Consider the following 22830-nt stretch of genomic DNA (forward strand, 5'->3'; position numbering starts at 1 on the left):
CCCAATTGTTGGTGAGAAAAATTTAGAAACTATTTTTGATTCTTGTCAAAGAGCAAAAAGTCATCAGTTGCCTTATCCTATTTCTACTAGTGTGTCTACCCAGCCATTGCAACTTATTTTCTCTGATGTTTGGGGTCCGGCACCCACCTCCATTGGTAGACACTCTTACATGTGAGTTTTATTGATGATTATAGCAAATACACCTGGATATATCTTCTTAAAAAATGCTCTGACATGTTCCAAGTTTTTTGTAACTTTCAAGCAGTTGTTGAACGAAAGTTTGATCGCAAAATCCTTACCATGCAATCAGACTGGGATGGTGGATATGAGAAGCTTAATTCTTTTTTCGAAAGATAGGAATTTCTCATCACGTGTCTTGCCCACATGCTCACCGGCAAAATGGCTCCGCTGAACGGAAACATCGACACTTGTTGAAGTAGGTCTTGCCCTCCTAGCTTCTGACTCTATGCCTTTTAAATTTGGGACGAAGCATTTCTCACTACAGTACATCTTATCAATATGTGGCCTAGTCGTACTATTGCCAATGAAACCCACACTGAACGTCTTCTTCACGTCACACCAGATTATAATACACTTCATATTTTCGGGTGTGCCTGTTGGCCAAACCTTCGTCCCTACAACTCTCAAAAACTTATGTTTCGATCTCAACAGTGTGTCTTTCTTGGTATAGTGCACAACATAAAGGTGTCAAGTGTCTTGATGTGCCCACCGGTCGTGTGTACATGTCCCGCGATGTTGTGTTTGATGAAACTCAATTCCCGTTTGCCAAACTTCATCCAAATGCTGGAGCCCTCCTTCGGAAGGAAATACTTCTCCTCCCATATCATCTATCTGGTATTGCTCCTGTGGAAATTGATGATTGTACTGACTAATTCTTCTAATCTGTCATTTGAGTCTGCTGCTACAGGTGAAGCATGTGCTGAAATTGTCACGATGGAGCCGCTGCAATCTTCTTCGGGATCTGAGCTTCCAGTCATGCCAGGGCCGACATGATATGTGCCGGGATCCGCTCCTTCGTCCCATCCTGCGCCCGCGCCTGCTCCGCTCCAATCTCGTGCCAGCTCGCATCGGTCTACGCCTGGGTCCGACACCGCGGGCGCGCTCCACCAACCAACATGGTTCCCGGCTGAACCTCGGGTCTACTTTTTCGTTAAAAAAAACCTCGGGTCTACACCCGGCGGGCCCCCTCTCTGGCAACTGCAGCAGGCGCGCGCTCCCAGCTTGATTCCATCCCGCCCGGATCCTCTGTGGCCATTCCGTCTTCTCCTATGGTTCAACAGGCCGTAGAAGATCATGTGTCTGGTTCCTCGGGATCGCCAGCCTCGATAGGGGGAGATTGGCGATTCTACTGATGCTGTTGCGTCTGGATATTCTGCGCCAACACATGTTATTGCTACACTACCTCGTACACGTCTTCGTGCAGGTGTGATTCAACCTACAAATTATAAAGATAAATTTGTTTTGGCTGCTTCCACAGGAGAACCCCCACACATAAAAGGAAGCTCTTGCTAATCCTAGTTGGAAAAGGCTATGGAGGATGAATATCATGCTCTTCAGAAGAATAACACGTAGCATTTAGTTCCCTCACGGCAAGGTAAAAATGTGATTGACTACAAGTGGGTGTTTAGGATCAAAAGAAGGTCTGATGGCACGATTGATCATTATAAAGTCAGGCTTGTTGCAAAAGGTTTTAAACAGAGGTATGACATAGATTATGAGGATACTTTCAATCATGTTGTTAATGCTGCTACCATTCACCTCCTGCACCTACACCAACTCCAATCCTTCCATCTGCATCAGATGTGAAGAAGACAAAGGTTTCAGAACGTGTAGCGATGAGAAAGAGGAAGACATCAACTTTTTCAAATTCTTCAGCTCCGAAAAAGATGAAGACTCTGATCAGTTCAATTGACAATCCAATTGATGCCGTTCCTGTCTCATCAATGCCATCAAATGACCTTGTTCCTTACGGTGAAGAATATGAGATTCCCGCGGAATCTGATGAAGAAACTCCATCTGCTCCTTCGACAGAGCAGTTGGACGAAGAAATTGAAGTGGATAAGATCCCTTCAACCCCAGTCATTTCCTCACCTATGCCTCAGTTCACTGCTGAAGAGGCAGGTGTTCAAGAACTTGAAGATGAGGATGTGGACATCGGATGTACCACACCAGTGCTGAATGATGACTTTTGGGAAAGTCCGCACCCCAATTCTCCATTGTTCACTCCTCTCCAAGCTGTTCCTCAGTCCCCAGTCGCTACAGAAGTACGAGTGGAATCTGATGAACCTCGTGCAACCTCGTCCATCCATGAGGAAATTCCAGCCACTAGTGATGATGAAAATGTGAATGAAGAAGTAATGACTCAGGCTGCAACTGCAGAAGAAACTGAAATTCCTTAGCATGAGGAACCTGAGATTGCGATTCCTGAGGTGGTACTACAAATCACTGACACGCCTCAGCCCAGGCCAAAGAATCCCTTCTCCAAGAAGCCAAAATTCAAGGCTGATGATTTCTTCGGTGAGCACGTATTCTTCACTGAATTCAACCCTTATGACAATGCTCGTCTTAGAAGGAAGCGTTTCTGGACTACCAGCCAGGCAAACTTCTATTCCTCAATTCTCTTTGACAAGGACAAAGTCTTCGATCATGAGCACATTCCTCATGTGGACATGGAATCTATGCCTTGCTTCATGCTAGTTCTAAGTATGCTTCACGATGCAGGCTTGCTGAATTTCTGCTCTGACATCGTTGATTGGAATGAAGAGCTTATTCTTCAGTTCTACGCAACTTTGCATATCACAGGCAATACTGCTAACGTCAACTCATGGGTGTTGGACTGGATGACTGAAAACACTCACTACAAGGCACCAGCCTCTGAATTGCTTCGTGCCTTGCCAATCAGTCCTCCACCAGAAGGCGCTCGCTGTCTGTATAGCACTGATCTTCCCTCACCATCTTCAGAGTGTGTCCAGTAAGCTAGCGCCGCCATGGCTGAAACCAATGTCTCTCCTCAGGCGACGATGTTGTTAAACATGTTAATGTGGAGGCGTCAAGGGTTCCTGTCTTGCGCCTCACACCTGAATATCTAGGGATATAGGTCTCCTGTCCTGTTACAACTCTCTCTATCCCGATCTCCTCTCTCTCTTGTATTCTGTCCGGTTACAACAACAGACTTCCTTGTACTTCACGTTTACAATCTATATAAACATCGCGGTCTCCCAATCAGGGGGTTGAGACACTTCATTATGGCTTTCATGGTATACATAGCAGGTTTCTTCCACCACGCTTAGCCTTTCCTCATCGATCTCCCAAAACCCATCTCGCTCCGGTCTCTTCCGGCCTCAACTACAACGTCTCCGAGCCGCTCACCCGGACGAACTATGTCCTCTGGCGAGCCCAGGCGTGATCCCAGATAAAGGGCGCCGGCCTGTACGGCTACATCGACCAAACCAAGGTAGAACCTCCCAAGATCATCACCACCAAGGACAAGGATGGCAAGGATCAGGTGATCACCAACCCTGCCTATGCCCCCTGGTTAATTCAAGATCAACAGATGGTCGCATATCTTCTTCGAAATCTCTCCAAGGAGGTATTGGTTCAATTTGCCTCAATGGAAACATCACATGCGATTTGGACGGCCCTGAGCAACATGTTCTGCGTTGTATCGCTCTCCTGCATCAACATCATTCGGGCCTCGGTCACCAATGCCTAGAAGGGCAACTAGCCGACGACAATCTACTTCGGGCACATGTGTGCTCTCTCCGATGAGCTTGCGGTGGTAGGCAAACCGATCGGGGAGGATGAGCTGGCGTCGTTCATCCTCGCGGGGCTTGACATGGAGTATCAACCCATCATCTCCGCCTTGGATGCACATACTGATCCAGTCACTGTCGAGAACCTCTTCGCCATGGTAGCCAATTTCGACGAGCGCGTCGAGATGTTCTTTGGGACATGCGCCGACAACTTCAAGTCCTCCGCCATCCTTGCTTCTCGCGACAACTAGGGATCCAACAAGGGTTCCCGTGGTCAGCAGAAGGGTGGCGGCGGTGGTGGATCTCGTCCAGGTAGCAGCGGTGGCAGCTACAACAACGGCGGCGACGACGACTATAACAATTCTGGCTACTACCCTAGCGGCTACAACAACAACAATGGTGGCGGCGGCCACTACGGTGGTGGTGGTGGCGGTGGCCATTATCATCAGGGAAACAACGGCGGCGGCTAGCCTCATCGACGCAACAACAGTGGGCGCAACAACTTTCAGGGGTATGAAGGGTATGAAGGTCGTTGTCAAATTTGCAAAAAAAAAAAACTAACCATCTCGCCAAAGATTGTGATTGGTGTTATGCTGATGACACATTCCAAAAGAAAAAAGTTGCTGTTGTAGCTGATGCATCGTATGGTGTCTATACCAATTGGTACTTAGACACGGGTGCAACAAATCACATCACCGGAGAACTCGACAAGGTGACGATGCAAGAAAAATACATTGGCCACGATCAAATTTACACTGCGTCAAACGGTGTAGGTATGAAGATTAGTCATATTCGTCAATCAATTATCAAAACTCCACATAAAAATCTAGTTCTGAAAGATATCTTGCATGTACCCAATGCTTCCAAAACTCTTCTTTCCGTCCATCGTATTACTCTTGATAATAATGTATTCCTTGAGTTTCACCCGTTCTTATTTTTGATCAAGGATCAGGCCACGAAGAGAGTTCTCCATAGGGGTACATGTGTGCAAGGACTCTATGAGCTGCTTCCTCAATATTGTCAGTTCAACAAACAAGTCTATGGTGACATCAAGCTTTCTGCTGAAGGGTGGCACAGTCGTTTAGGTCATCCCTCGTTTTGCTACTGTACATCAAATTTTTAGTAAAAATAAACTCCCAATTGTTGGTGAGAAAAATTTAGAAACTATTTTTGATTCTTGTCAAAGAGCAAAAAGTCATCAGTTGCCTTATCCTATTTCTACTAGTGTGTCTACCCAGCCATTGCAACTTATTTTCTCTGATGTTTGGGGTCCGGCACCCACCTCCATTGGTAGACACTCTTACATGTGAGTTTTATTGATGATTATAGCAAATACACCTGGATATATCTTCTTAAAAAATGCTCTGACATGTTCCAAGTTTTTTGTAACTTTCAAGCAGTTGTTGAACGAAAGTTTGATCGCAAAATCCTTACCATGCAATCAGACTGGGATGGTGGATATGAGAAGCTTAATTCTTTTTTCGAAAGATAGGAATTTCTCATCACGTGTCTTGCCCGCATGCTCACCGGCAAAATGGCTCCGCTGAACGGAAACATCGACACTTGTTGAAGTAGGTCTTGCCCTCCTAGCTTCTGACTCTATGCCTTTTAAATTTGGGACGAAGCATTTCTCACTACAGTACATCTTATCAATATGTGGCCTAGTCGTACTATTGCCAATGAAACCCACACTGAACGTCTTCTTCACGTCACACCAGATTATAATACACTTCATATTTTCGGGTGTGCCTGTTGGCCAAACCTTCGTCCCTACAACTCTCAAAAACTTATGTTTCGATCTCAACAGTGTGTCTTTCTTGGTATAGTGCACAACATAAAGGTGTCAAGTGTCTTGATGTGCCCACCGGTCGTGTGTACATGTCCCGCGATGTTGTGTTTGATGAAACTCAATTCCCGTTTGCCAAACTTCATCCAAATGCTGGAGCCCTCCTTCGGAAGGAAATACTTCTCCTCCCATATCATCTATCTGGTATTGCTCCTGTGGAAATTGATGATTGTACTGACTAATTCTTCTAATCTGTCATTTGAGTCTGCTGCTACAGGTGAAGCATGTGCTGAAATTGTCACGATGGAGCCGCTGCAATCTTCTTCGGGATCTGAGCTTCCAGTCATGCCAGGGCCGACATGATATGTGCCGGGATCCGCTCCTTCGTCCCATCCTGCGCCCGCGCCTGCTCCGCTCCAATCTCGTGCCAGCTCGCATCGGTCTACGCCTGGGTCCGACACCGCGGGCGCGCTCCACCAACCAACATGGTTCCCGGCTGAACCTCGGGTCTACTTTTTCGTTAAAAAAAACCTCGGGTCTACACCCGGCGGGCCCCCTCTCTGGCAACTGCAGCAGGCGCGCGCTCCCAGCTGGATTCCATCCCGCCCGGATCCTCTGTGGCCATTCCGTCTTCTCCTATGGTTCAACAGGCCGTAGAAGATCATGTGTCTGGTTCCTCGGGATCGCCAGCCTCGATAGGGGGAGATTGGCGATTCTACTGATGCTGTTGCGTCTGGATATTCTGCGCCAACACATGTTGTTGCTACACTACCTCGTACACGTCTTCGTGCAGGTGTGATTCAACCTACAAATTATAAAGATAAATTTGTTTTGGCTGCTTCCACAGGAGAACCCCCACACATAAAAGGAAGCTCTTGCTAATCCTAGTTGGAAAAGGCTATGGAGGATGAATATCATGCTCTTCAGAAGAATAACACGTAGCATTTAGTTCCCTCACGGCAAGGTAAAAATGTGATTGACTACAAGTGGGTGTTTAGGATCAAAAGAAGGTCTGATGGCACGATTGATCATTATAAAGTCAGGCTTGTTGCAAAAGGTTTTAAACAGAGGTATGACATAGATTATGAGGATACTTTCAATCATGTTGTTAATGCTGCTACCATTCACCTCCTGCACCTACACCAACTCCAATCCTTCCATCTGCATCAGATGTGAAGAAGACAAAGGTTTCAGAACGTGTAGCCATGAGAAAGAGGAAGACATCAACTTTTTCAAATTCTTCAGCTCCGAAAAAGATGAAGACTCTGATCAGTTCAATTGACAATCCAATTGATGCCGTTCCTGTCTCATCAATGCCATCAAATGACCTTGTTCCTTACGGTGAAGAATATGAGATTCCCGCGGAATCTGATGAAGAAACTCCATCTGCTCCTTCGACAGAGCAGTTGGACGAAGAAATTGAAGTGGATAAGATCCCTTCAACCCCAGTCATTTCCTCACCTATGCCTCAGTTCACTGCTGAAGAGGCAGGTGTTCAAGAACTTGAAGATGAGGATGTGGACATCGGATGTACCACACCAGTGCTGAATGATGACTTTTGGGAAAGTCCGCACCCCAATTCTCCATTGTTCACTCCTCTCCAAGCTGTTCCTCAGTCCCCAGTCGCTACAGAAGTACGAGTGGAATCTGATGAACCTCGTGCAACCTCGTCCATCCATGAGGAAATTCCAGCCACTAGTGATGATGAAAATGTGAATGAAGAAGTAATGACTCAGGCTGCAACTGCAGAAGAAACTGAAATTCCTTAGCATGAGGAACCTGAGATTGCGATTCCTGAGGTGGTACTACAAATCACTGACACGCCTCAGCCCAGGCCAAAGAATCCCTTCTCCAAGAAGCCAAAATTCAAGGCTGATGATTTCTTCGGTGAGCACGTATTCTTCACTGAATTCAACCCTTATGACAATGCTCGTCTTAGAAGGAAGCGTTTCTGGACTACCAGCCAGGCAAACTTCTATTCCTCAATTCTCTTTGACAAGGACAAAGTCTTCGATCATGAGCACATTCCTCATGTGGACATGGAATCTATGCCTTGCTTCACGCTGGTTCAAGTATGCTTCACGATGCAGGCTTGCTGAATTTCTGCTCTGACATCGTTGATTGGAATGAAGAGCTTATTCTTCAGTTCTACGCAACTTTGCATATCACAGGCAATACTGCTAACGTCAACTCATGGGTGTTGGACTGGATGACTGAAAACACTCACTACAAGGCACCAGCCTCTGAATTGCTTCGTGCCTTGCCAATCAGTCCTCCACCAGAAGGCGCTCGCTGTCTGTATAGCACTGATCTTCCCTCACCATCTTCAGAGTGTGTCCAGTAAGCTAGCGCCGCCATGGCTGAAACCAATGTCTCTCCTCAGGCGACGATGTTGTTAAACATGTTAATGTGGAGGCGTCAAGGGTTCCTGTCTTGCGCCTCACACCTGAATATCTAGGGATATAGGTCTCCTGTCCTGTTACAACTCTCTCTATCCCGATCTCCTCTCTCTCTTGTATTCTGTCCGGTTACAACAACAGACTTCCTTGTACTTCACGTTTACAATCTATATAAACATCGCGGTCTCCCAATCAGGGGGTTGAGACACTTCATTATGGCTTTCATGGTATACATAGCAGGTTTCTTCCACCACGCTTAGCCTTTCCTCATCGATCTCCCAAAACCCATCTCGCTCCGGTCTCTTCCGGCCTCAACTACAACGTCTCCGAGCCGCTCACCCGGACGAACTATGTCCTCTGGCGAGCCCAGGCGTGATCCCAGATAAAGGGCGCCGGCCTGTACGGCTACATCGACCAAACCAAGGTAGAACCTCCCAAGATCATCACCACCAAGGACAAGGATGGCAAGGATCAGGTGATCACCAACCCTGCCTATGCCCCCTGGTTAATTCAAGATCAACAGATGGTCGCATATCTTCTTCGAAATCTCTCCAAGGAGGTGTTGGTTCAATTTGCCTCAATGGAAACATCACATGCGATTTGGACGGCCCTGAGCAACATGTTCTGCGTTGTATCGCTCTCCTGCATCAACAGCATTCGGGCCTCGGTCACCAATGCCTAGAAGGGCAACTAGCCGACGACAATCTACTTCGGGCACATGTGTGCTCTCTCCGATGAGCTTGCGGTGGTAGGCAAACCGATCGGGGAGGATGAGCTGGCGTCGTTCATCCTCGCGGGGCTTGACATGGAGTATCAGCCCATCATCTCCGCCTTGGATGCACATACTGATCCAGTCACTGTCGAGAACCTCTTCGCCATGGTAGCCAATTTCGACGAGCGCGTCGAGATGTTCTTTGGGACATGCGCCGACAACTTCAAGTCCTCCGCCATCCTTGCTTCTCGCGACAACTAGGGATCCAACAAGGGTTCCCGTGGTCAGCAGAAGGGTGGCGGCGGTGGTGGATCTCGTCCAGGTAGCAGCGGTGGCAGCTACAACAACGGCGGCGACGACGACTATAACAATTCTGGCTACTACCCTAGCGGCTACAACAACAACAATGGTGGCGGCGGCCACTACGGTGGTGGTGGTGGCGGTGGCCATTATCATCAGGGAAACAACGGCGGCGGCTAGCCTCATCGACGCAACAACAGTGGGCGCAACAACTTTCAGGGGTATGAAGGGTATGAAGGTCGTTGTCAAATTTGCAAAAAAAAAACTAACCATCTCGCCAAAGATTGTGATTGGTGTTATGCTGATGACACATTCCAAAAGAAAAAAGTTGCTGTTGTAGCTGATGCATCGTATGGTGTCTATACCAATTGGTACTTAGACACGGGTGCAACAAATCACATCACCGGAGAACTCGACAAGGTGACGATGCAAGAAAAATACATTGGCCACGATCAAATTTACACTGCGTCAAACGGTGTAGGTATGAAGATTAGTCATATTCGTCAATCGATTATCAAAACTCCACATAAAAATCTAGTTCTGAAAGATATCTTGCATGTACCCAATGCTTCCAAAACTCTTCTTTCCGTCCATCGTATTACTCTTGATAATAATGTATTCCTTGAGTTTCACCCGTTCTTATTTTTGATCAAGGATCAGGCCACGAAGAGAGTTCTCCATAGGGGTACATGTGTGCAAGGACTCTATGAGCTGCTTCCTCAATATTGTCAGTTCAACAAACAAGTCTATGGTGACATCAAGCTTTCTGCTGAAGGGTGGCACAGTCGTTTAGGTCATCCCTCGTTTTGCTACTGTACATCAAATTTTTAGTAAAAATAAACTCCCAATTGTTGGTGAGAAAAATTTAGAAACTATTTTTGATTCTTGTCAAAGAGCAAAAAGTCATCAGTTGCCTTATCCTATTTCTACTAGTGTGTCTACCCAGCCATTGCAACTTATTTTCTCTGATGTTTGGGGTCCGGCACCCACCTCCATTGGTAGACACTCTTACATGTGAGTTTTATTGATGATTATAGCAAATACACCTGGATATATCTTCTTAAAAAACGCGCTGACACGTTCCAAGTTTTTTGTAACTTTCAAGCACTTGTTGAATGAAAGTTTGATCGCAAAATCCTTACCATGCAATCAGACTGGGATGGTGAATATGAGAAGCTTAATTCTTTTTTTCAAAGATAGGAATTTCTCATCACGTGTCTTGCCCGCATGCTCACCGGCAAAATGGCTCTGCTGAACGGAAACATCGACACTTGTTGAAGTAGGTCTTGCCCTCCTAGCTTCTGCCTCTATGCCTTTAAAATTTTGGGACGAAGCGTTTCTCACTACAGTACATCTTATCAATATGTAGCCTAGTCGTACTATTACCAATGAAACCCACACTGAACGTCTTCTTCACGTCACACCAGATTATAATACACTTCATATTTTCGGGTGTGCCTGTTGGCCAAACCTTCGTCCCTACAACTCTCAAAAACTTATGTTTCGATCTCAACAGTGTGTCTTTCTTGGTATAGTGCACAACATAAAGGTGTCAAGTGTCTTGATGTGCCCATCGGTCGTGTGTACATGTCCCGTGATGTTGTGTTTGATGAAACTCAATTCCCGTTTGCCAAACTTCATCCAAATGTCGGAGCCCTTCTTCGGAAGGAAATACTTATCCTCTCATCTCATCTATCTGGTATTGCTCCTGTGGAAATTGATGATTGTACTGACTTAAATTTGACTAATTCTTCTAATCTGTCATTTGAGTCTGCTGCTACAGGTGAAGCATGTGCTGAAATTGTCATGATGGAGCCGCTGCAATCTTCTTCGGGATCTGAGCTTCCAGTCATGCCAGGGCCGACATGATATGTGCCGGGATCTGCTCCTTCGTCCCATCCTGCGCCCGCGCCTGCTCCGCTCCAATCTCGTGCCAGCTCGCATCGGTCTACGCCTGCGTCCGACACCGTGGGCGCGCTCCACCAACCAACATGGTTCCCGGCTGAACCTCGAGTCTACTTTTTCGTAAAAAAAACCTCGGGTCTACACCCGGCGGGCCCCCTCTCTGGCAACCGCAGCAGGCGCGTGCTCCCAGCTGGATTCCATCCCGCCCGGATCCTCTGTGGCCATCCTGTCTGCTCCTATGGTTCAACAGGCCGTAGAAGATCATGTGTCTGGTTCCTCGGGATCGCCAGCCTCGATAGGGGGAGATTGGCGATTCTACGGATGCTGTTGCGTCTGGATATTCTGCGCCAACACATGTTGTTGCTACACTACCTGGTACACGTCTTCGTGCAGGTGTGATTCAACCTACAAATTATAAAGATAAATTTGTTTTGGCTGCTTCCACAGGAGAACCCCACACATAAAAGGAAGCTCTTGCTAATCCTAGTTGGAAAAAGGCTATGGATGATGAATATCATGCTCTTCAGAAGAATAACACGTGGCATTTAGTTCCCTCACGGCAAGGTAAAAATGTGATTGACTACAAGTGGGTGTTCAAGATCAAAAGAAGGTCTGATGGCACGATTGATCATTATAAAGCCAGGCTTGTTGCAAAAGGTTTTAAACAAAGGTATGACATAGATTATGAGGATACTTTCAATCCTGTTGTTAATGCTGCTACCATTCGTCTTGTTCTATCCATTGATGTGTCAAGAGGGTGGAGTCTTAGACAGCTAGACATGCAGAATGCGTTTCTTCATGGTGTTCTAATAGAGGAAGTGTACATGAAGCAACCTCCTGGGTTTGAGGAAAAAAACATACCGTCTCACATATGCATGCTTGACAGATCACTCTATGGACTGAAGCAAGCCCCCAAAGCATGGTACTCTAGGTTGAGTACAAAACTGTAACAACTTGGTTTCACTCCTTCAAAATCTGACACATCACTGTTTATTTACAGTAAGTCAAACACTTCAGTTTTTGTGCTTCTCTATGTTGATGACATTATTGTCACAAGCTCATCTAATGAAGCCAGGGGCGGAGGCGGGATTGGAGCTTAAACAGAGCTGAACATGGTGATTCTCGCTTAGAGGGGGCCAAGAAAGCTAATTTTATCTAAACATCATGTCTAAACTAGCCTTAAGTACAAAATCATTTGTATTGTTCAAAGCCATAGGGGGAGCCAGGGCCCCTGTTGGCCCCCCTAGCTCTGCCACTCAATTAAGCGGTGAGAGCTCTCTTGTCAGATTTGAACTCACAATTTGCTCTTGAGGATCTTGGTGACTTGCATTTTTTTCCTTGGCATTGAGGTCAAGAGAAACAAAGAAGGTGGTCTTCATCTTTCTCAGGAAAAGTATGCTACAGATCTTTTGAGGAGAGTTAGGTTGCAGGGTTGCAAACCTTCCCCAACACCTTTGTCTAGTTCATAGAAACTTACACTTGCTGAAGGAGAACTCTTGAATCAAGAGGATGCACTACTAGGAAAAGGGCTATAGATAGGACTGATTCTAATGGCGCACCAGGTAAGTAGTGCGCCACTACTATATACTAATGGCGCACCGGTTGCTCGTGCGCCATTAGTGTGGAAGACACTAATGGCGCACCGTGCTCACGGTGCGCCACTACTATTGATTTTTCTTTTTCCATTTTTCCATACAAACTAATGGCGCGGGGAAGGCAAAGTGCGCCATTACTAGTTAGAACTAGTAATGGCGCACGACCAAGACAGTGCGCCATTAGTATATAATTTATTTTTTTTACTTTTTTGCAAACCTACTAATGGCGCACTATGCCAAAGCCCAGTCGTGTTTATACTCGAAGCCAAATCCAAGACCGCGGGCACAAACGTCACCGCGAAAAATGAGCCATGGGTACTGGCTTCCCAAGTGGACCAATGCTTCTTCATTACCGACCCGCCAAAGCCCAGTCGTGAGGAGAGTCAAAACGAAGATCATCGGAATGGATGGAGTAGCCAATGAGCAAGACTTCGACAAGTACGGCGACCCGAAGATCGAACATGACGACGACGATGAAGTAGCAGCACACACCACAAGAAGAAGCAGGACCACCCTACCTAAAGGACGTCTGTTCCACAGAAGAACTCCATTTGCGAAAAAGAAGGGCAAGAAGATGGTGAACAGATAGCTAGCTAAGATCGATTGTATTTAAATCGTAGTCTTCATTTCTCGATTGTATTTCATGAGCACTTTTTGATATCATGAATATTTTTAAATTTCATGGGCATTTTTTGAATTCATGAGGACACTTGATCTCGATCCCCCTCCATCTCGATCTCGATTCCCCCTCCATCTCGATCTCGATCCCCGCACCCTCCCTCGCTCCACCGCCGCCGCCGATGATATTTTCAAGTAAGAAATTTGAACATATTTTTTAAAAAATTATTACTGTTTCTATAAAAAAAATATTACTGTTATGATTTAAACAAGTTTGAACATATTTAAACACGAATAAATATAAAAAACAGCATTTAAAATGCATAAAAAAATATTGGGGAGCCTGGGAATCAAACCCAGGACCTCCTGGTGTGTGTGTTGCGTGCTGACCAGTCAGGCTAGTGGGTGGGTTCTGTTGTAGATAGGGTTAGGTTGTAGATATGGTTAGTGGGCTAGATTAAAACAAAATTCTAATGGCGCACCCAAGGGTGGTGCGCCATTAGAATAGTCATACTTATGGCGCACGACTGGACGGTGCGCCATTAGAACCCTCCCCCTAGCTATCCTCTCTCCCTCTCGCCAGATACCCTTCGACCCTCTCTCCCTCGTCACCAGATCCACCCGCGCGCTGCCCTGACCCACGCCGCCGCCGCCCCAGCGCCTCCATCTCCGTCGCCGCCCCCAGTCAGCCCCTGCCCTGCCCCCCATCACCGTCCACTCCTAATCCACCCCCTCCCTCGCCTTCACCGCACCCACCCACCCCCTCCTTCGCCTTCCCAGCCCTCGAGCTCCACCATGCGAGGCGACAGGCAAGGCGGCGGGCAGAATCTGCTTCAACACCGGGCCGGCGAGCCGCCGAACCAGGGCGCGACGGCGCTCGACCCCTCCACTCCCCCCCTCCACCTCTTCTTCCTCGGGTCGCCGCTGTCTTCCTCAACTTCGGCCACCTCTGTTGCTACTAAGCTATCGCAGGGCCTCCTTGCGCCTCCCCGGTGAGCTCCGCCTCCTCTCCCCTCTTCCTTCTCGCGTGCCAAGAAATGCATAGCAATTATTTGCTTCACTTAGTCATTGATGGTCATTCAGTATGAAATTACAACCTGCAGGTATCGGTTGGAATGTGTAACTACAATTTACAGGGGAAATGTTTGCAGTTAAGTTATGTGGTTGGAAAGATCATGTGTCATTAGAAACTTGGAAGCTAAAAACATTGCAATCCTCACCATAAGGATGATTATATCTTCCATGCCTGAATAGCTCTGCCTAAATAATAAATAGATAAAGGTAAAACTAAACCATGCTCAGTGATGAGTGATGTCAACTGACAACCAAAGCAAACTTGTTCATCATTACAAAAGCAAACTTGTTCAACATAACAAAAGCAAACTTGTTCAACCACATAACTACAAACTAAGACACAGTAGTAGGGGTCATCCCAATACCACAAACAACTCAATATCCCCAGTAGTAGGGGTCATCCCAATGATCCTCCGCCTCTTGCCAGAGCTCCAAACCTTCTTTGGTGATTTCGATTTTCTTCCATGCCTCGTAGGTGACGTACGCATCTTTCGCGGCGTACTCGATGAGCTTGTTTGGCAGTGGGCTGTCCCCCCATAGTAGGTGGTCCGATTTCCTGTCGATCTTCTGCTTCATTTCCTTGTAGGATGGGTGGATGAGGCTGCCTGCAAACTCAGCCAAAGACTGCCACTTCTTTCCATTGTTTGGAACTCTCCATTTGCGCTGCAAGTCGACGTACTTGTCGGGGTTGATCTCTAAACCAGACAACTTCAGCTTCTCCTTGTCGCCTCCAATGCAGAAGCCAACAAAGGTGTACAACTTCTTCTCCTGCAGGAGCGGGCGGAGTTCCTTGGGCCTGCATCAAATTAATCTGGTGCATCAAATTCATCTACTTCAAAAACTTCAGAAACTACAGAATTAAAATGGGTTCAGTTGAAGCAAAATTCAGTTAAAATAGCATCTTCAGTTCTGACCAAAATTCAGTTAGAACAGTATGATCACAACAACTACTAAATGATCACAACAACTACAAGACAACATTCTATATGATCAAAACAGCAAGCATAACATCTCAATGATGTATTTTTTTGCAATCTTTTGCATTACAAGATAACATTCATAACAGCTACTAAATGATCACAAAAACTTCTAGACAACATTTTGTATGATCACCAAAAAACTACTAATTAGACAGAAACTTCATAACTTCAGAACTAGTATTGCATCTACTTCAGAACTTCAGAACTATTGCATCTACTTCAGAAACTTCAGAAACTTCAGAAACTACTAATTAGAACAAAACTTCAGAACTACAAAAACTTCAGAACTTCAGAACTAGTATTGCATCTACTTCAGAACTTCATAACTATTGCATCTACTTCAGAAACTACTAATTAGACAGAAACTTCAGAACTGGATGTTTTTACCATTTGGTTGCCGCGGTGATGTGGTATACCAGGACGAGATCCTCCACGCATAACTGCAGAACTGCAGCAATTTGCGGAGGTTTGTCTTCCCTGGTATACTCGACATCAACACCGATATTCCGAGGAAGCATGCCGCCGAGCCTCCTCCTCATCTTGCGGATCATATTGTCGGCTTCGTCTGGATTGCTGGTGCATACGACATCCAGCGGCTCCTTCAGGTGGATATCAACCTTGAGCGGCACGGTGTAGTCCCGCTTCTGCCCGGGGACCGGAACGTCGTCGTCGACCACCAGCGGCTCCTTGCTAGACGCCTCACCATGGTGATGCTTGGCAGACGGAGGGGAGTTGCTCCACGATGCCTCCGCCATTCTCTTGGCAGACGGAGGGGAGTTGCTCCACGATTCCTCCGCCATTGCCCTCCTGGCCAGCGATGGTGGAGGCAGAGGGGAGTTGCTTGATGCTAGAGGCAGAGGGAGGTAGAGGGAGGAAGATGGAGCGGCAATGGAATGAGGAGGGAGGCAGAGGGAGGAAGATGGAGCGGCAATGGAATAGGAGGGGAGTTACCTGGACGTGGGAAGAAAACCCCCTCTGTGTCGTGGGGAGTTGCCAGTGGAGGGGAGACGTGGGGAGTTGCCTCGAAAACTCAAACGTCCTGCCCTTTGGAGGGGGGACATGGGCCCTCGAAAACTCTGGAGGGGAGACGTGGGCCCTCCTATTTCTGAAACGTCCAGGAGGGGAGATGTGGTATTATAATGATCAAACCATGCTATATCTGATGAAACTGACAGAGACTGAAAACTACACCTATATCTGACGAAACTGAAGGTGTTCTTCAGCAGCTGATTAAAATTCAGTTAACAACAACATCAGTAAAATTCAGTTAATTAACTGAAGAAGAGAAGAGAGAAAGTAGAGAGCAAGAGGAGTACTTGCATTAACTGAAACGTTTTACTTTAAACTTGCATGCATTCTTTGCTTGTTTATATTTATTGGACATGTTTTATGTGTTGATCCATCAATTGATCACATTGAGAAAGACCATCGTGTCTCCGACCATTTTGCAAAGGTCATGTCTCCGACCATCGTGTCGTGATGAATTTGCAGGTACCCCGAGAGGCCCTTGAGTTTGTCGGAATGTTGATTAACTTCCATTCCGGCAAAGTCGGGTACTCCATATGTCCTATTTTCAGCAAAGGTCATGCTGAAATTTTCCGTGAATTTTAGCATGACTTTGCTAAAAATAGGACATATGGGGTACTTGCGACTAATGCATGGGCCGGGGTATCTTAGTACTTAGTTAAGTAGGATCAACTGCCCCGCCATTCTTGCTGCATTAAACCATAGGTGGCAATAGAGCCAAGTGATTAGGCCCAACTTAGAATTCTCCTTAGCATCGATAAACCCTAGATGATAAACCCAACATAGGTGGCAACAGAGCCAAGTGATTAGTGCCAAGTGATTAGGCCCAACCTAGGGTGCCTTGGCATCGATAAACCCTAAATGATGAAAACTTAACTTGGCTGCCCCGGATGCCTCGGTGTCGATGAGAACCTAAATGATGTACGCTTAGGCTTTTAGGGTGCCTCGGCGTCGACAAACCCTAAATGATGAAAGCTTAGGCTTTTAGGGTGCCTCGGTGTCGACAAACCCTAAATGATGAGACCATGATCTTGTTCCTTGACAATAACCAACTTTTTGACCAAACTTTTTTCCTATTTAGAACGAAACATGGCCCACAACGATGAGGCCGGTGGTTCGGGCAGCAAGCAATTCTGGGAGCTGTCCCAGGAGATGGAGGAACAACCTCACCGCTATGAGGACGCCGCGGAAGACACCGATCCTGATTACACAACCCCTAGTGGCGTCGGGGATGACACCACTGATGGTGCCGCTGAGGATGCCACCACTGATGATGGCGGCGCATACACAGATGGCAGCCAATCGAAGAAGCAAAGGAAGGACCGGCGTCCGAATGCGCTCCGCACCGTCAAGGAGGAATTCACTCAAGTACAAGGGTAAGGTTCCCAGAGTCTACGACGACTGGGAGGAGTGTCGGAGACAGGTTCACCGTTTCAGCGGTAACAGTTACAAAGGGTACACCACTAGGGCGGAGGCCGAATCTAGATATGCCCGCTATCTAGCGGGAGAGAGGAGGGAGCGTTGGAGGAACCGGATGAGGACCAGTTTGATCGCGATGATGCTCATCGTGATGACGACAACTCTCTTTTATGTGATGGTAGTTTAGATGATCGATATCGACTTGTAATGTGAAGACAAACTCGATACTCGCGGTCTTGAGACTTGTAATGTTTTATCTTTGTTCGGTCTTTTGAATTCGGAGACTAATATGATGAATTGTATTTGGAGACTAATCTTCTATTGTATTCGATGAATCTGATGTTGCTGTGCGCTGCTGTCTATATTCTGTCCAATAATATATTTTGTAACCTGTGCAAAAATCAGAAAAGCAAAAAAAACACATATTCATACTAATGGCGCATCAAGGCAGAGTGCGCCATTAGTATGCCAAAGGTCACTAATGGCGCATCAAGGCAGAGTGCGCCATTAGTGTGACAAAGCACATGGTTACATATGGCCCCCCGGGAGGCACACTAATGGCGCATGGAGATACATACTAATGGCGCACTGCCAGGTGCGCCATTAGTATACCAGATACTAATGGCGCACCAGTGGTGCGCCATTAGTAAAAAATTCTAATGGCGTGCTACTAATGGCGCACCGGTAGTGCGCCATTAGTAGGCAAAACCGGTGCGCCATTAGTAGGCCTTTTCCTAGTAGTGATGGCACCAAATACAGAAGTCTGGTGGGGCGCTTCAGTACTTGACTCTCACCAGGCCTGATATCTCCTTCGTAGTAAACAAGGTTTGTCAGTATCTTCATGCACCAACCACTGCTCATTGGACGACAGCCAAACCTATACTGAGATATGTGAAAAACACTCTAAGTGTTGGTATAACCTTCAGTAAGTCATCATCCACTCTTGTTAGTGCCTTCTCTGATTCTGACTGGGCAGGTTGCTTGGATGATAGAAGATTAACTGGTGGCTTTGCAGTGTTCTTTGGTCCCAACTTGATCTCTTAGTGTGCAAAGAAACATGCCATGGTTTCCAGATCTAGTACTAAGGCAGAATACAAAGCACTTGCCAATGCAACAGCTGAAATTATTTGGGTGAAGTCTATGCTTAAGGAACTTGGCATATATAACACTCAGACACCTTGTCTTTGGTGTGACAATCTTGGTGCGGCCTACTTGTCAGCTAATCATGTGTTTCATGCACGTACTAAACACATTGATATCGATTATCACTTTGTGAGGGAAACGGTTGCTAACAAGGAGTTAGACATTCGATTTGTTCACTTGGAGGATCAAGTTGCTGACGGGTTTACAAAGGCGCTGGCTACAAGGCCGTTTGAGGAGTTTAAGCGTAATTTAAACCTGCACAGTTCAGATTAAGGGAGGGTGTTAAACATGTTAATGTGGAGGCGTCAAGGGTTCCTGTCTTGCGCCTCACACCTGAATGTCTAGGGATATAGATCTCCTGTCCTGTTACAACTCTCTCTATCCCGATCTCCTCTCTCTCTCTCTCTCTTGTATTCTGTCCGGTTACAACAACGAACTGCCTTGTACTTCACGTTTACAATCTAATAGCAAAAAGGCTCGTGCGTTTTTCGGATTGAGAATTGAAAAAATGATCGTTTTTTGAATTTTTCGGATTTTGAAAATCATTCTTATTTCTCAAATTTTGTTCACAAACTCAAAAAATGTTTGAGTATATCAAAAAATGGTCAGAAGTTTCCAAATTTGTTCAGAATTTCCAAAAAAAAAATCACAGTTTCAAAAAATGATCACTTTCTACAAAAGTTGTTTGCCTTTTTTGGATGAAGCTTGAAATTTCACTATTTGTTTGCATTGTTAAATAATATGTTCACAATTTTCAAAAACATTCCTGTTTTCCAAATTTGTTCAAAACTTCAAAAAGTGTTAAGGATTTTAAAAAAGTTCTTCATGTCTTCAAAAATTGTTCAGATGTATGAAAATTGTTCCTGTTTTTGTGATTTTTGTTCACAAATGAAACAAATGCTTGAGAATTGAAAAATAATCATTTTTTGAATTTTTCGGATTTTGAACATCATTCCTGTTTCTCAAATTTTGTTCACAAACTCAAAAAATGTTTGAGTATATCAAAAAATGGTCAGAACTTTCCAAATTTGTTCAGAATTTCCAAAAAAGTCACAGTTTCAAAAAATGATCACTTTCTACAAAAAATGTTTGCCCTTTTTGGATGAAGTTTGAAATTTCACTATTTGTTTGCATTTTTAAATAATATGTTCACAATTTTAAAAAACGTTCCTGTTTTCCAAATTTGTTCACAACTTGAAAAAGTGTTAAGGATTTTAAAAAGTTCTTCATGTCTCCAAAAATTGTTTAGAGGTATAAAAATTGTTCCTGTATTTCTGATTTTTGTTCACAAATGAAACAAATGCTTGAGAATTGAAAAAATGATCATTTTTTGTATTTTTGGATTTTGAAAATCATTCCTATTTCTCAAATTTTGTTCACAAACTCAAAAAATGTTTGAGTATATCAAAAAATGGTCAGAACTTTCCAAATTTGTTCAGAATTTCCAAAAAATAATAGTTTCTAAGAATGATCACTTTCTAAAAAATTGTTCGCCCTTTTTGGATGAAGTTTGAAATTTCACAATTTGTTTGCATTGTTAAATAATATGTTCACAATTTTAAAAAATGTTGCTGTTTTCCAAATTTGTTCACAACTTCAAAAAGTGTTAAGGATTTTAAAAAGTTCTTCATGTCTTCAAAAATTGTTCAGAGGTATAAAAAGTGTTCCTGTTTTTCTGATTTTTTGTTCACAAATGAAACAAATGCTTGAGAATTGAAAAAATGATCGTTTTTTGAATTTTTCGGATTTTGAAAATCATTCCTGTTTCTCAAATTTTGTTCACAAACTCAAAAAATGTTTGAGTATATCAAAAAATGGTCAGAAGTTTCCAAATTTGTTCAGAATTTCCAAAAAATCACAGTTTCAAAAAATGATCACTTTCTACAAAAATTGTTCGCCCATTTTGGATGAAGTTTGAAGTTTCACTATTTGTTTGCATTGTTAAATAATATGTTCAGGATTTTCAAAAACGTTCCTGTTTTCCAAATTTGTTCACAACTTGAAAAAGTGTTAAGGATTTTAAAAAGTTCTTAATGTCTTCAAAAGTTGTTCAGAGGTATAAAAATTGTTCTTGTTTTTCTGATTTTTGTTCACAAATGAAACAAATGCTTGAAAATTAAAAAAATGATCATTTTTTTGAATTTTTCAAATTTTGAAAATCATTCTTGTTACTCAATTTTTTTTCACAAACTCAAAAAATGTTTGACTATATCAAAAAATGGCCAGAAGTTTCCAAATATGTTTAGAATTTCGAAAAAAAAATCACAGTTTCAAAAAATGATCACTTTCTACAAAAAATATTCGCCCTTTTTGGATGAAGTTTGAAATTTTACTATTTGTTTGCATTGTTAAATAATATGTTCACAATTTTCAAAAACGTTCCTGTTTTCCAAATTTGTTCACAACTTCAAAAAGTGTTCAAGATTTTAAAAAGTTCTTCATGTCTTCAAAAATTGTTCAGAGGTATAAAAATTGTTCCTGTTTTTCTGATTTTTGTTCTCAAATGAAACAAATGTTTGAGAATTGAAAAAATGATCGTTTTTTTGAATTTTCCAGATTTTGAAAATCATTCATGTTTCTCAATTTTTGTTCACAAACTCAAAAAATGTTTGAGTATATCAAAAAAATCGTCAGAAGTTTCCAAATTCTTCAGAATTTTCAAAAAATTCATAGTTTCAAAAAATGATCACTTCCTAAAAAAATGGTTCGCCCTTTCTAGATGAAGTTTGAAATTTCACTATTTGTTCGCGTTGTTAAGTAATATGTACATATTTTCAGAAAATCGCATTTCAGAAAACTTTAGAATTGCAGAATTTGTTCATATCTTTCACAAAATGTTCAGACTTTCAAACACTACTTGCATTTTAATATTTTCTTTACACTTTGCAAGAAAATCGTTCAATTTTTTGAAAGGGTGTTAATATCTAGCGTTGTGGTTAGTTCTTAAACTTTAGTGCTGCATTTTACCAATGTATTATCGTCCAGGGCTTTGGTTAGCGACAGCGGTTCCAGTGGTCTGCGGTTCTATTCCTGTTGCATGCGTTTTTTTTGAGAGAATTTTTCATTCATATCACGAATCAGTACAAAGTAGTTGACCCTTACAAGCACATTGAAACACAAACACAAAGGACCATGAACACCTAGAGTACCCTAAGACAACCATAACACAAGAAGATCTTCGGAGCCCAATGTCATCATCCCTGAATCTTGAGAGAAAACCCCTGCAGCAGAAGGATCTGCAACCAATCGCGAACAGGTCATCATCTTCGAGCACAATACAAGTGCCGCCACATGCTTCCTCCTTTCTTGACACAAGCGCTGAGAGGGCATGGACATTAATGTAACACACCTGCAACAGCCATCGCCATCTTTGGCTTTGAGTACCGCGAAAAGTGTCCCTTCCGAAAGGAAGAGAACTCGAGCCATCCGACCGGCCCAGCACCGCGGCCGGGCCATCCGTCCGGGCAAAGCAGGATCTCCCATCAGCATCAGCGCAGGGGAAGAAGAAGAACAGCAACAACAAATCATACCAACAAGGAAGAAGAAAGGTCTTCGTCTTGCTGCATCCATCGCCCATCTGAGAACCCAAATGGCCAGTGCCGATGGACCTCCAGCCACCATAGCCCGTGACCTCGACGAGATCCGGGGATCCCCAACCCCGCTGGCTACTAGACGCAGGCAAAAGCCTCGCCTGACCGTGAACGGAGCCCGGAGAAACTTATTCCGATGCGACATCACCGCAACGGCCTCGGCAGCGTCTCCCTCAACCCTAACCCTACCACACACCCACCTAGCGAACAGACCCGAGGTTCCCCCTCCCTCCCGCCGCCGGAGCGGCCGACGGAGAGAGAGGGAACCGACGTCATCACCGGCGGCGCGCAAGGGAAACCTGGTCGCCTTCTTGATCGCCTCGTGCGATCCTATAATCGTGGGGGTTCGGGAGTTTTCTACTGGTTGCTGCGTGCACTTTTGATTGTTTTTCGTTGTGCCACTTTTCGAGTAGGGTGAACGCGCGAGCACGATAATGGGCCGGCCCATTCTGGGCTTGTTGTATGCGTCGCGACTCCAATTTGATGCAGAACGCGTCAAATAGGAGCTCC

The sequence above is a fragment of the Triticum dicoccoides genome, chromosome 3B (genome assembly GCF_002162155.2).
Source record: "Triticum dicoccoides isolate Atlit2015 ecotype Zavitan chromosome 3B, WEW_v2.0, whole genome shotgun sequence".
Lineage (NCBI taxonomy): Eukaryota > Viridiplantae > Streptophyta > Magnoliopsida > Poales > Poaceae > Triticum > Triticum dicoccoides.